Raw genomic sequence first — 13,445 nt, 5'->3', positions numbered from 1 at the left:
TGTATAAACAATTTACGAAAAAAAACATCAAGAGCCTGGAGAAGGGTCCGATAAATCGAAATCGAATTAAAATCGAATCGAATTGAAATAATAAAATCGAAATCAATGTCGAGTATCATGAGTGACACACGATTTCACGTTTCCATAATTTTTCCGAAACAGAACATCAACGAATAGACTGCGTGTTCCCATTGGTCAACTTTGTACAAGAGAAACGCTTACTAAATCGCTCAACTCGAAAAGATAATAAAGGCACTTGTGAACGATGCGAGAATTTTCGACGATACGTCAATATCGTAAGTTGAGATCTTAGGTTACTGCATTCAATCTCGAACCGGAGAGCGGGCCCTCTTAATACACCTCCGAGTCACCTCGTGTGGAAGAAAGGACGCCACGGCGTTAGTCGCATTCGGGTCAGCCCCGTAAGTAATTCTAAAACGTAATTTTTGTACTCATAGTTGTCCCCTGTGGGAAACGACCTTGAGAGGGAACTTTTTTATTAGAACTCTGCTGCCATCTCGTCAAGTCAAATTTCGTGTGCGCGCCTATGGGCGGAAAGCAAGGGATGAAGGATGCAATGCAATGTACAATATGATGGACTGATTTTTTTTCTGTTTTTTTTTTTTTTGGAGTGAAAGAATACGATACCCGCGTATCGGGAAGAGGCGGCCAGGAGTTCGCCGGCCGCGCGGCCCGCGAAGGCACCTCGAGAGTTGCACGCCCCGCCTGACACGCAAAAGAGAACCAAGGTTGATTAAATATGATCCCGACCTCATTTACACACAGACATCATTATTACTTGCACAAACAACAAACATTAAGCTAAAGCGATATATCGAGCGAAGAAGAGAGAGAGAGAGTCAGCGCTTTCGTTCTCATCACCAACTTAGTTATTGCGTGATTTATTCAATGGATACTTGCAATTCGCATGAGAGGCGTTGAATTAAATGGAATTAAGATACGCGGGCGCTCTTTGCAATGGCGTAAGACGTTCCGAGATTGGGTTCTATGACGAAAGCAACCCGAACATATATTAGAACGGGGATTATGAGAATCTATTACCCAATAAAGTACGAACGACGAAAAAAAGGCGATCTTTTAGATAATATGACGTATGCATTCGCCGTGATAAAAAATAGGATCGAGGTGATCATAACTTTTTGCATTCACAGTTCCAATTAATTAATATGTCCATAGTTTAATAGTCATCTGACACAAGTTTGATGCTTATGGGACGGAATGAAGGGAAGAGGTGTGTGGAATTAGAGGAAGGGTTTGTTGTAGTGTCGATGGCAGGTTGCGTTTTGTCAGGAGAGACAAAGAAATTCACTCGTTTTCAGTCTGTGTCCACACACAACCTACCTGAAACGGTAGAATACCAACGATGATGACTATAATGATAGTATCCGTTAAAGAGAGAGAGAGAGAGAGAGTAGACACTGGAAACCACGAATGTAATATTTGAAATTGCATTTGGGAATTGAATATAGGTGAAAAAAAATAAAGTTAAAATACTCAACAATTTTTACAGTGCGATGACCAAAATCAACCAATGACGTGGCTGACAGACATTTAAAAAATTTCACGATGAGCAGTATTGCTAAATACGCCGTTAACTAATTATATGAAATAACGGAAACCTTTCTGTTCGCAAATGAACTCCATTCTCCTTTTTAGTCACCACGCAATTATCGTGCCGAAACAAATTTCCAGGCTCGAACGCAATTCACATCTCTGTCTGACCAATTAAAAAGATTGCTGGGGACTTCACTTTGCGGGTTTTGTGACTTGTTGAACAAATAACTCTTTGCCATATTTCACACTGTAAACTATAATACCTCGGGTGTAACATACTATGATCAAGATGTTTACAAGCTAAAGTGATTTTTCACACTATTTTATGCGATGAAAAATCGGTCGTAACATATTCAATTTTTGTTAAAATCAATAGAGATTTTTAATAAATCTTCAATTTCACAAAAATGGGCCGGCAAATGCCGATTAAATCGTAGCATGGATGTTAAACCATTCTGACTCCGAACATTCTTCTTTCTCATGATTTATTTTCTTTCCCCATGTCGAGTAAAACAATTAATAACAATAGATTATCCCGTTTTTATTCGATTGACGGACTGTCACGCTTTTTTATATCCTGCAGAGCACGTTTTGCGCACAAAACACGCGTTAGTCACCGCACACCGAAGGCGAGGCGTCGGCGGCTCCCCGCTATGCAGAGGAATACAATACCACTAACTGTGAGTAAGTGAATTGAGATGGCAATTAATGTTTGCAACGGCAAAAGAAAAGGATCGGCACAGTCCCTTTAATCTCGCATGATATATGTGGTACAAATACGCAACTGCGCGAGATGATTTATGAGTTGTTGATTTCTTTCGCTTCCCAATTCAAACGTCGGTCAAATTTCCACGCCAAGGAACTTGTTCAACTTAAAATGCCTCTCCTTTATACCCAAAGTTAGATTAGATTTTCAAAACGACAAATGCGATCGAAAGGCAGCAGTTCAACTCAGCGGCCATTGCTATAACAGGTAGAAGTGAGTACTTAGCATATCGATGTACCAACGAATTTCAGCCCGCTGCAATCTCAAAATATAACTTCTAAATAGACATTACAGGGTCGAAATATAACATAACGTGATCCTAAGTAATTATTCGCCGGGAAAATTTCGACAGTTTTTCGCTGATGTTTCGGTGGAAAATAATGAATAGGTTTCTCGTCACATACCACTAGAATGCTGTGATCTCCAATGATGAAACGGAAACGCCCAGAGAAACGATTTGCATTTTGCAGTTATATAGGGTTGAAAGTGCGTCAGGATATGGGTGGGCATGATTATTTATGCGCATTCTTTCGATTTGCGAAGTTCATCCCAAGCTGCCACCGAATACCAGATCCGGAAACCGATTCTCCGTCCCTCGGCGCGCTAGCACTCACTACTTTCAGCACCAAATGCACCTGATAAGTATGGGTTGCGATGAAAGAATATGCCTTCGTCGGAGGATTGCGAGTCGCATGACGAAGCCCTTCGTCGCGTCGAATCGACCATCGCCATGGTGCGTTCCAATAATTACGGTGCAGGACGAAATCCTTTCCCGACGCCGTCTTCCAGATGCGAAGGAGGCTACTGGAAAGACATTCAGCTCCGGTGATAGAGAGTCTCGGAACGTCCTTAAATTGCATACGACCACATTCGACTTATTTTAACTCTCTTACTCTTTTTGAGGATCAGGAAGATATTAACTTTGACCAAACGTTACGCCGTATACGTATCGTTAATATCAAACAAGGACTGTTTCCTACAAATAAAGAAAAAAGTGCATTAAAGTTTGCCGGAAGAGTTTTTAAACTCTAATTACTGATAAGTTCAATTTCGAGTTTGCACTGTAAAAGAGTAAACTACATTAAAATAAAATTTGTTTTCCCTTGGGTGGTATTTTAATATATTCAATGAAAGGACGCAATTTTTTAAAACCTATTGGCGTTTTAATAAATGAGTACGCGAATTGTGGAACGACATTTTCATTGGTACTTTCACAATTACTTTTTAGGTGATCAGGTATAAGTAATTGAAATTCAGTCTTCCATAACACATGGTGAAATTACGTACCTTACCTAATATTCCTTCTGAACCTATCAACCCAACGCACCCACCCCCCAGCCCACGTAATGATGAACATAATTGAGTGGCAGTCATTCGATGAGTACATCCAATACATAGAACATCGCCATTTTTAAATATTTTGAAACTCCGTTTCAAATTTCAATAAAAATAGCAAATTCGCCTCGGGGCACGGGACCTAATACCTCTTGCTAACACAGTTTGATATGATCACATATCGGCATGAATTCGATCTTTTTTCTCGTTTTGAACATTTCGCTGTGGATAATTTAAGTAATCAAGATATCCCACACGAACAATCATGGTCATTTGGTGAAATTTAAGTCGTCTATGCATCATTAGAAATAAATATAAGACGATATGGACGATTATGTCAATGGAGACTATATTGTGGATATAGATGATAGTTTCGGCGTGATTATATGGAAAATATTTCGACTTAGCATTATATGATGAAAGAGGATATTCGAATTGAGGGACGTGGTGTTCCAGTGTGCTGGGCTATCGACCAGAGGTCCCGGGTTCCATTCCGGGTGACGCTTCCGAGTGCTCTCAGCTTTACCCAAGTTGTGTGATTTTCCGGATACCAGAACTTCTTTTTAGACCTCAAACGGTGCAGAGGGGTTCCGCCCGACACCGAAAAAGTAGACTTCACCCACCGTCATTCTTGGTATTATTGAGTGAGCCATCACTTGACAAATCAACCTTCTGATTGGTTAATTCATTGGTGTTTTGGATCCGATATTACTCTATCCACACCATGTAGTGGAAAAACTCGATACACATGTACATTTTATTTGATCGATTTGAAATGATAAAATGACACGGTAGTCCACGGGTAGAGCGTTGGGTTACTGATTGGAGGGCCCGGGTTCTATTCCCGGGCATGCCTCTCTGGGCACACTTGGTCCAGCCCAATCTGTGCGGGTATCAGATCTTCCTGGGAAACCATAATCGGCACAGGGAAAGGAACTGGCCCCCCTGCCCTGATGTGTGAATTTCACACGCCGTCGGGCTTAGTACTGGGTGAACTCTGCCATCACCTACCGAACCGATCTTCGGGTTGATTACTGTGTTTATTGCTTTTTCATCAAATGATATAAACGATTACAACCTCATGCCGATGCACGTATCACCACCGTTTATTAATTTATTTATTTTACATCGGCGACCGTCGGGTGGAATATGATCTCGCACGGGCCAGTCCCGTAGCACAAGACCCCAGAGCCTTCAGGGTAATAAGCAGACGTGGACCCTGAAGTCGGAGTCACCCGTGGACTCAGGGGTTTCCCCTCCTCCCCATCAGCTTCGCGGTTGCATTCCATCGCGTTCGCTTCCCCTCGGGTGGGATGGGCGCGGGAAAGGGTTGGGTCGGCGGGGGCGGAGGGTCCCCCGCCTCCGGGTGCGCTGGTTGCCGTGGGAACGGGCACGCCCCCACCCCTCCGCCCCGTCGACGGCATCTCCAAGCGCGCTTGATCCTCAATGCGCTCCCTCTCCTCATTTGTTCTCCGGGAGAGTTGAAACAGGTGCCGCGCGGGAATCCTCGATCCCGTGGGAGAGGGAAAGGCAAGTTGGAGACCTCAACGCTAGTCGAGAGGACAATGTACTTTTTCAGATATTTAAAAAAATTAATTATGGGCCCCGACAACGGTTGTTAAAAAAATGTAGGTACCAAGGCCGTCTATAAAATTTAGCGGGGTAGGTCACAGGTAATACAATACGGGTATTACAGAGTTAAAATGCATCCCCTCGGTTTTACGACGGAGTCGCAGACAATGCAGATAGACAAAGTTACCACAATCCCAAATAAACACTTTCGCAATTTTAAACGTAACTTAAAATTAAAAAAAATTACTTTTCAGAGTTTTATACTTCATCATAATTGAATTCCCATGAACAATGCAAGTTCATTTTTTTTGCCGAGATAGCATTAAAAATTTAATGCGTTCAGAAAAAAACACCTGATGCAAATAGACACTGGATAAACATGATTAAAATGCGATTAGATCATGTCATTATTATTATGAACCTAACTAAGCTTAAATCCATTAATTGACACAATTATTGCGTCATTTTGTGAATATAGAAATTCGAAGCGCATGTGTTCCTTCAATGAAGAAGGTGGACTTATCGTTTGAGCTTAATAAGCGACAACACTTTGGAGAGCGATGCAAGAGTTGGGAGTTAAATTAAGTTCTTAAGTTACGTTCTCACGTACAGTGTGAGCAGATCTTCAAGGCGTTCGCCGAAAAGTTCAAATCGAGGACATCACATCAGTATAACACAATTAATTCCCCGATTTCAGTGGCCAAGCGGAAATAGGAACAAGGGATACATCCTTTCATTTGAACAACTGAGAATTAACACACAAATATTAATGCTAAAACAAATGCCAAGGAAAAATTCTAACGCCTCAATATTTTTTATTTTAGCACGCATCTCACACTTCATACTGTTCTCAAATAGGAAAGCATTATTATGCATCGAACTTAAGGTCTCCTAGGTAATAATATAAACTGCGTCCACTTAATCTTTCGATGTCTATATACTGTGATAATTTTGGGCAAAAAACATACCTATTAGATTCCAAAGTTTTGCTATAATTATGGTTATAACATTTCTGATACCAAAATACCCGCGTCATCTTGGAGATACTTATCGAGTGATCAGAGTGTTAAAGTTGTCCGAGTCTATCAAGGTCAGAGTATTTTTTTAAATGCTTTCTTGAAGTTAATTTGAACATTTTCAATATTCTCGCCGGTGAAGAAATGAGTTTTCATAACAACGATCGAGTTTCAGAAAGGCGATAAGGGCGCGGCAGGTTCGCCAGCCATCGCCCGTTCGAAAGCTATCAGTGGAAGTGTTGGTCGTGGCCCAGCGTCGCTCTCTCTAGGTGATGTGACATGGCGTGAACCTAAGCCCAAACTGAGGTACCGCGCACGCGGAGATTTAGACTTGTGCGTGAACTGATTCGGTCAAAGGGGATGAAAGAATCAACGCTTCGGGGAATCCGCGGACATGCACACTCTATCAGCACTCCATCCACTTCCTTTCTACTCATGAGCAAGTCATCGCCGGCCGAAATCGGAATGAAAACAGAAGTTAATTTAGCTCAGTTTATTTTTTAAATACTCCTTCATCGTATAAAAAAATGAGGGACTTAAAGAAATTGACGAACGATAACTCCGGTGAGGAAGAAATTCTTTTTATTTAGCGGAAAACCAGCTTAGTTCTCAGTAATCAGGCGAAGGTAATATTTGTATGCTATAATTTTCAGTAGGAGGTCGACACTGCAAATGGTAACTGAGAGACAGAATCGCATACTTTTGCGAAGTGATTGGCGACAGAAGAAAAATTTACCAGAGGGGCCAGGCCCGAAAAAATAGCACAATTTTTGCATTGTAACGAACTAACCGCGATAGGGACCTTACAACCAAAGGTGGACTTTAGGGGGAGGGCTAACAGCGTGTGTTAAATGAGCCCTCACAGGGGAGTTCCCTCATGTCCAGGGTAATATGGCCACAGTCCCTCTTTTCCTGTGCACCCGCGGTTTTCCAGAGAGATTTTCAACTATGGCGAACACTGCGCAACCTCAAAGGTGCGGTCAGTGTTTTCATTCGCACTTGAACCAGTTACTCTAAAGACGACAAGAGGTTTCCATGGATACGAGAGCAGCATCTCTGCTCACTCTCTATCCACTACGCCCCACCTCAATTTCACCTCAGTGCCAAGGTTGTGTTTCTGCGCATTCCTCGTCCATATTAGCTTCCTTGGGACTAAAATGCTGCGGTATCTTAGATGCGGCGAGGCACTAAGGAAAGTAATCTTACTGATTATTCTGTTATTCATTTTCGTGGTCCATGGTGATTATGTTTTTTGTTATGATGCTTCTATTCCAACATAGCTTTACTGTGCAGCTGAATAATTGGTCACAAAGTCGTAATTATACCATGATTTTGTCTTGAAGTAAGTGTTTTCTTGTTCAATTTGACGGATCTCTCGGAATGCCAGTTCGTACCTACCTTGCAAGCTATTCCGATGGTGCGAGGCAGTGGGTTTAACAGTCGTTTGAGTAATTAATCATTAATGGCATTCAGGAAGTTCAATATGTCCTACTTCAAACTTCCTACTGTCGGATCATCAAAGAAAAAACTTTCTGCGGTCTTCAAGTTCACTTCCTATCGATCAGTTGTTTCTACAGTGCACGCTTCCAACGCCAATCGTTCATGTTCCTTCATTACGGACTTGGCATCCTGTTTTCTTTTCATATTTGATCTTCGTCGGCTGTCATAAAACCCTCGATTCTCATGCGTAGCTGGTCGAGTGGTTATTGCCATGGTTATGGACCTTAGCCCTAGGATCTCAGAGCTCTCTCCTCCACACTGGCCTCACTCGGGTGCCCCCCCCCTTCCCCCGGAACCCTGTCCCGCCCCCGCGGGTCGCCGTCGGAAGATTTACTTTCGCCGCGGCGTGCAGTCGCGCCAAAAACGTTCCCAGGTGCATTGAGGGAAGTGTGAGAGTGGCGGGAGAATGCCAGGCATTTGGGCGGGCTCCCCCTTGGCCGCCCCTCCATCCCTCCTCTGCCCCCCTTGCCTCCTCGCGCCGGCCGGCCGGCCAGCCGAGAAGGGGCAAGACGCAGGAGATGAAGCGGGGGCGGAGGAGGGGAGAGAGGGCGAAGAGAGATGAAGGTCACGTCGTGGAAAGAGGTTTGCGGGGGCGGAGGAGAGAGAGGGGGGCGTGTGGGTTCCTTGGAGGTGGGGAGGCCGGGGGGAGGGGATGCAGCCTTTGGGGGGCAGAGGAGGCGGCGAGGAAGAGTCGTGTTCACGAGGAGAGGGAGAGAGAGAGAGATAGCTTAGGAGTGAGTGCCTTCTTCTTCCTCCTCAGGAAGGGAGATTCTGATTCATGTTCACCCTCCTGCTACGTATGTTTTGAGGTGGCGACTCAAGAGATCATTCCTGATTGGGAATGAATATTTGGCTCCAACATGATTTTACTTAGAACGTGATTTTTGGGAATTGTTAAAGTCGAACCCGGGACATCCAGGACCCATTTTTCAAGGTCTAAGGACAATTTCCAAGTCCTTAAAGTGTTTTCAACTGTTGGAAACTGTTAAATTCCTCTCAATTCGATCGGTAGCTCTACTGTACCCTGTAAACCAACGCGCACTTTTTCTGGGGGTTTCTTGTTACCATCAACGGACTACTTCGAGCCACACCTCTCCATCCTCAACCGAGTTTAATAAAGGTTAAATCGTCGTTCTATCATTAGAATCGATCTCACTATCCGGCTGGGTTTCTGATCGATCCCAAGTAGTACTAAGCCTTGCTTCACTTCCAAGTCACGCCTAACACGAATCACCATAACGACCTGCATGTCAGCAAACGAAACATTAAGGTGGATTCGAACGGCACCTTTCTTAGGAGGGGCGATTGAGTTTTCCTGTGGATGCGGGGCGCGGACGTAAAGCAGTCCGAAGAGATTTAATATACTACGAGGGTAGGCTGAAAACTAATGCACACATTCTCGTAGACCACAAACAAAATGACCTTCGAAAGCACTCCTGGTGGCATGTGAAAGTAACATTCACCCTGAACACGCATGCGCAGGTTTGAGGTCGTTGCATTCACCCGGTGTATTTTGAGAAGCAGAAGTATGGAGACTTGTTCTAGTGCTATGTCCACCCTCGTCTATTTACGTAAATGATTGGTAAGTCTCCACGTCGACCAATAAGTCTGACCGGTGTGTTCGGCGTCCCGTTTACTGTTCCTGCTCTGTCTTGCCGAGAGAGCGCTTTGTTTCCCTCCCCCCGGCGAATCTTAATTGGGCTGGTCCCGTGGTCGTGATGCGCCCACCAATTGAGGAATTTCTCGAATCCCACACAGAATCGTGGAAAAACCATTTCGCCAAACTTTTCCCAAATCTTCTCCCTCCCAGAGAATAACTTAATTGTAATCTCTTTGTCATATATGCTCACCAACAAAACTACCTACAGCAACACGGGGACATTTGTAGCCTCTCAATCTTCACCAATACAAGCCGCATTCTTTCCTGATAGCATTGGCAATCGTGGTGGCAAGGGAGTGCTAATTGCATCTCTCTCTCTCTCTCGGGCTCATTTAACGTATGGGGGCATTCACGTACTTATAAAAACAGTTTCCCGATGAAACCTTTGAGCAATATTTTACGTTGCCTTCAAAGCTGGCTAGTATCAGCGACAAAATTTTCCGAAGCAATGATTGTTTACCTTAATTTTGTGTTATTTACACTAATTACCGAGCCGAGCAACAATTTCAGAGTGTAAAAATCATTCGCCTTGACCGGGATTCGAATCCCGGTCAAGGCGAATGTTGCATTGAAATGCATATTAGCGGATGACTCCGTTAAAAGTTACCGTTGCGGCATCTCCTGCAGTTTCTTTGGAATTTACCATTGGCAGAGTATTATTTACGCCTTCTTGTCATTGTTATAAGATTCTTTTCGACATCATATGCTAGCCTGTGTTTTTTCTGTGATCTTATTGTAATAATGAGAGATGAAAAATCTTTATTGTCCGATAGATACTGATTTGATAATTGTTTTGATATGATTTGATAAAAAGGGATATTGTGACTCGGATACGTACGATGTCATATACAGGAACCTAAGCCATAATAAATTTTTCTGGCGTAAAATTCTTCACCTTTGGTAACTCGTGGTGAAGAGGCGCCCATATACCATAACTAATTATCGAGGGAAACGAAAATTAAGGATAACACCCTTGGTTTTTCATTGGTGCATGAGATATATCCCGTCGTTAAGCAAATCGGCAAGAGGGTTGTCAAGGGCGGATGCTATATTATTACACGTCTTGCACATCCTTCGGAGGATTCGTCGGTTGTTTCCTAGCAACCAGCCATCGCCACACCAACCATCCATCCCTGGACATCGCTCGCCCGAGGTCGAAGGGGATCGAGGCGCGCGTATTTTATCTTCGGCCTCCTCCGAAATGCACTTCATTCGTTGTAGACCAACGTTAGCCAAGGCCAGCAGCACTTGACCTTGGGTCAGCCTGCCGTGCGCTGACCCCACGGGATGAACGAGCGTCGTGAACCGGCCGAGCCCGTCGATTTTTGGACATTCGCGTGGAGAGGGGGATTAAGGGAGGGAGGGAGCATTGTGGGCTGGAGACGGTGGTTCGAATCCCGAGTCCGGATGATGGAGAGCCTCAGCATGACTGCGATGCCTCAGCAACCATTCCGTGCCAGTACTTGTCTCTTCCCTGGCCCTTAATAACGTCCCTTTCATAAGTTCTCACTATGAACAATCAATGCTGTCGCTATGACAATCATGATACGTTATGGAACAATCACCGGGATGCGATCAATATAATCAATACGTCAGTCGATAGTCTTCATTGCCACAATGTGGGTTCAAGGATTCTCAATTGCATATTAGGAACTATTTATACCGAGAAGCAAAAACTTCTGTTACTACGCAACAACATTATGTGGACCCAGTTTCACCAAATTCCAGCTTGACTGACGTCACTTTGCGGCGTTGCCTGAGATTTTGATGGCTTTCAGCATAAAAAATTGTTTCTCCAAAACGAGAGAATATTTAAAATAAAAAAAATTAAGCTTATTTTTAATTAAACAATTTGGATGATTGTTTTTACATTGAACCTGCCATCGATGAGTTTCATCAAACTATTGAGTAAAGCCGTTTTAATTTCAAATTGTGGATTATGAACACGTTTGTGTAAAATCCAAAACAAATTTTGAAAATCTGATAGAGCTCTTCCGAAAGATATGTTTCCCTACGGGGAAAATGAGTGTAATAGGAGAATACATTAAAAAAATTAAGTCTGACAGAAAAACGTAAGTTAATACAAGTATGAATATGTTATTTTTGAAAATAACTGGAAACATTTTTCTACTCGCCTCTCAAAGAGTAAATGAAAATCGCTCTTTATTTTTCCAAATAAGGTGCTTTTTATTCTTTTAACAGAGAATTACACGAACTCGACGACGGATGCGTACCTACCGTGAATTCACAATTTCACCGTTGACATTTAATTAAACAAAATGTATTTTACTGCCAGATAGCTGTTGAATTGGAAGATTGACTTCTGGTGGTTAAATTAAAATGTCTCCTCTGGTAATGAATTTTTAACTTCCACCATATTCAATGTAAAACTAAATATTTGAATGGAAATAACTTTTTGAAACCCCTCAGGATGTTTAGATCATTTTTGCCGTTGACCACCGTTCCGCGTGTGCTTTTAGTGTTTGTTCAGAGATGAGAGCGAGTGTGCATGTATTCCACAGGGTGCTTAGTTTAATTAATTTCGACAAAAATAAGTTTTAAAATATATTGACTTAATAAAGAGAGGAAGCGATCATATTTTACGCCAAAATCGAGGTAACTGAAGACTAATATTTTGGAATTACGGCTAGTTTGTCATTTTATGAATTTTTTCCCGAAGTTCAAAATAAAAAAAATTGGGTTTAAACATTGGTTTTGAAATATTACTCCATTATATTCGCGAGAAAAATTTTTCTTAATCGGTAGCTGATATCCATTAAACTAATTGAGACGACTGAGTAGGCTGAGAGGCTGTGACCGTGAATACGATGATATTTTAGTCCGTCTGTAACCAATTCATACAAAGCATTATCATCAAAATCATAATTAGTTTATATCTTAACGCGATTCAAGGCACAAGATTTGATTAAAACTAAATACGTGAATAATCGATTCTTTGCACGTAGCAAATGAATGTTTACGAAGCGGCCACTTTAGTCAGTAACCGTTATATCAACCAAAACACTTGGGAGAAAGGAGGGAATTCTGTTTTGTGTGAGGAAATGATAGCGTGCTCGTATCTCTAATTTCTTGGAATTTATTACGAAAAACTTCGCAATACTTGGAACTTCGCAATCGAATCGGTTAATTCGAAATCAATTAGTCCGAGGGAAAATGTTGTACTTGGTACTGAGTCTTCTTGGCATTATTACTATGGGCCCAAGAATCTTGGAGAAACGATGGTGATATATCAAGCATTCTTTCAATAACACAATATAATATATTCAAATTTAATGACGGTTAGTTATCGATTGTACGTTTATGTCAGTACTTAAAATAAAATACAAATGTGTTGCAATTAACCTGCTGACCACAGAACGAAACGGCATACATTAGCGACCAGGAAAAATTATGGCCTGTCATACGTCATCGATCTTTTGTCCTGGAAGATTTTTAAATCGGACGACCTGAAGGAGATGGCAATTTTGATTCGGCGTGAATCTTTTCTTTTCAATTTGGTAAAACCGAAAGAAAAAAATTAGCGCTCTAATTAAAAAATCGTTAGATCTACAAAGAAATTTATTTACTTGCCTGTGTTCCTATTATCTTAACCCTAAAACATGTTGCCGAGGAGTGTTCAAAACGTATTCATTGTTGCAGGATAGAGAAAGACGCAAGCTATTGCCTGTTAATCTCTTTGGAAGGCAGCACGATATCTTCGGAAATGCCATATGCTCTTTGTTTCCATCCGAAGAACATGGATTAAAACGAAGTGGCTCCAACGGCAGGGGGGGTGAGACAAGGGATAATTATAGGGCCAGGGAAATGTTCAAGAATCAGGACTATAGGACGTAACTTACAAGTTGTTTTTCAAGACCGCTCTCTCAAAAATCACAATTGTTACCATCTCAATGTGAGTGACTGAGACGTTGTTTTACGGATTAACACCTATTATTAATTGCAATATAATAAAAACCATGGCCTTCTGGGGGGTAACTGACATGCGTGGTCTTTCCATTAC

At 42.3% G+C, this 13,445-nt stretch overlaps 1 protein-coding gene across 1 annotated transcript in view; it reads right to left on the bottom strand.

Annotated features, from left to right (window-relative positions):
- The window catches only part of svp (COUP transcription factor 2), a 323,351-nt gene that overhangs the window by 188,977 nt on the left and 120,929 nt on the right, over positions 1-13,445 (bottom strand). The window lies entirely within an intron of this gene.

The sequence above is a fragment of the Hetaerina americana genome, unplaced genomic scaffold (assembly GCF_022747635.1).
Source record: "Hetaerina americana unplaced genomic scaffold, ioHetAmer1.1.p SCAF_6, whole genome shotgun sequence".
Classification (NCBI taxonomy): Eukaryota; Metazoa; Arthropoda; class Insecta; order Odonata; family Calopterygidae; genus Hetaerina; species Hetaerina americana.
The sequence above is the reverse complement of the archived record's forward strand: the minus strand, read 5'-3'. Positions and strand labels throughout refer to the sequence as shown.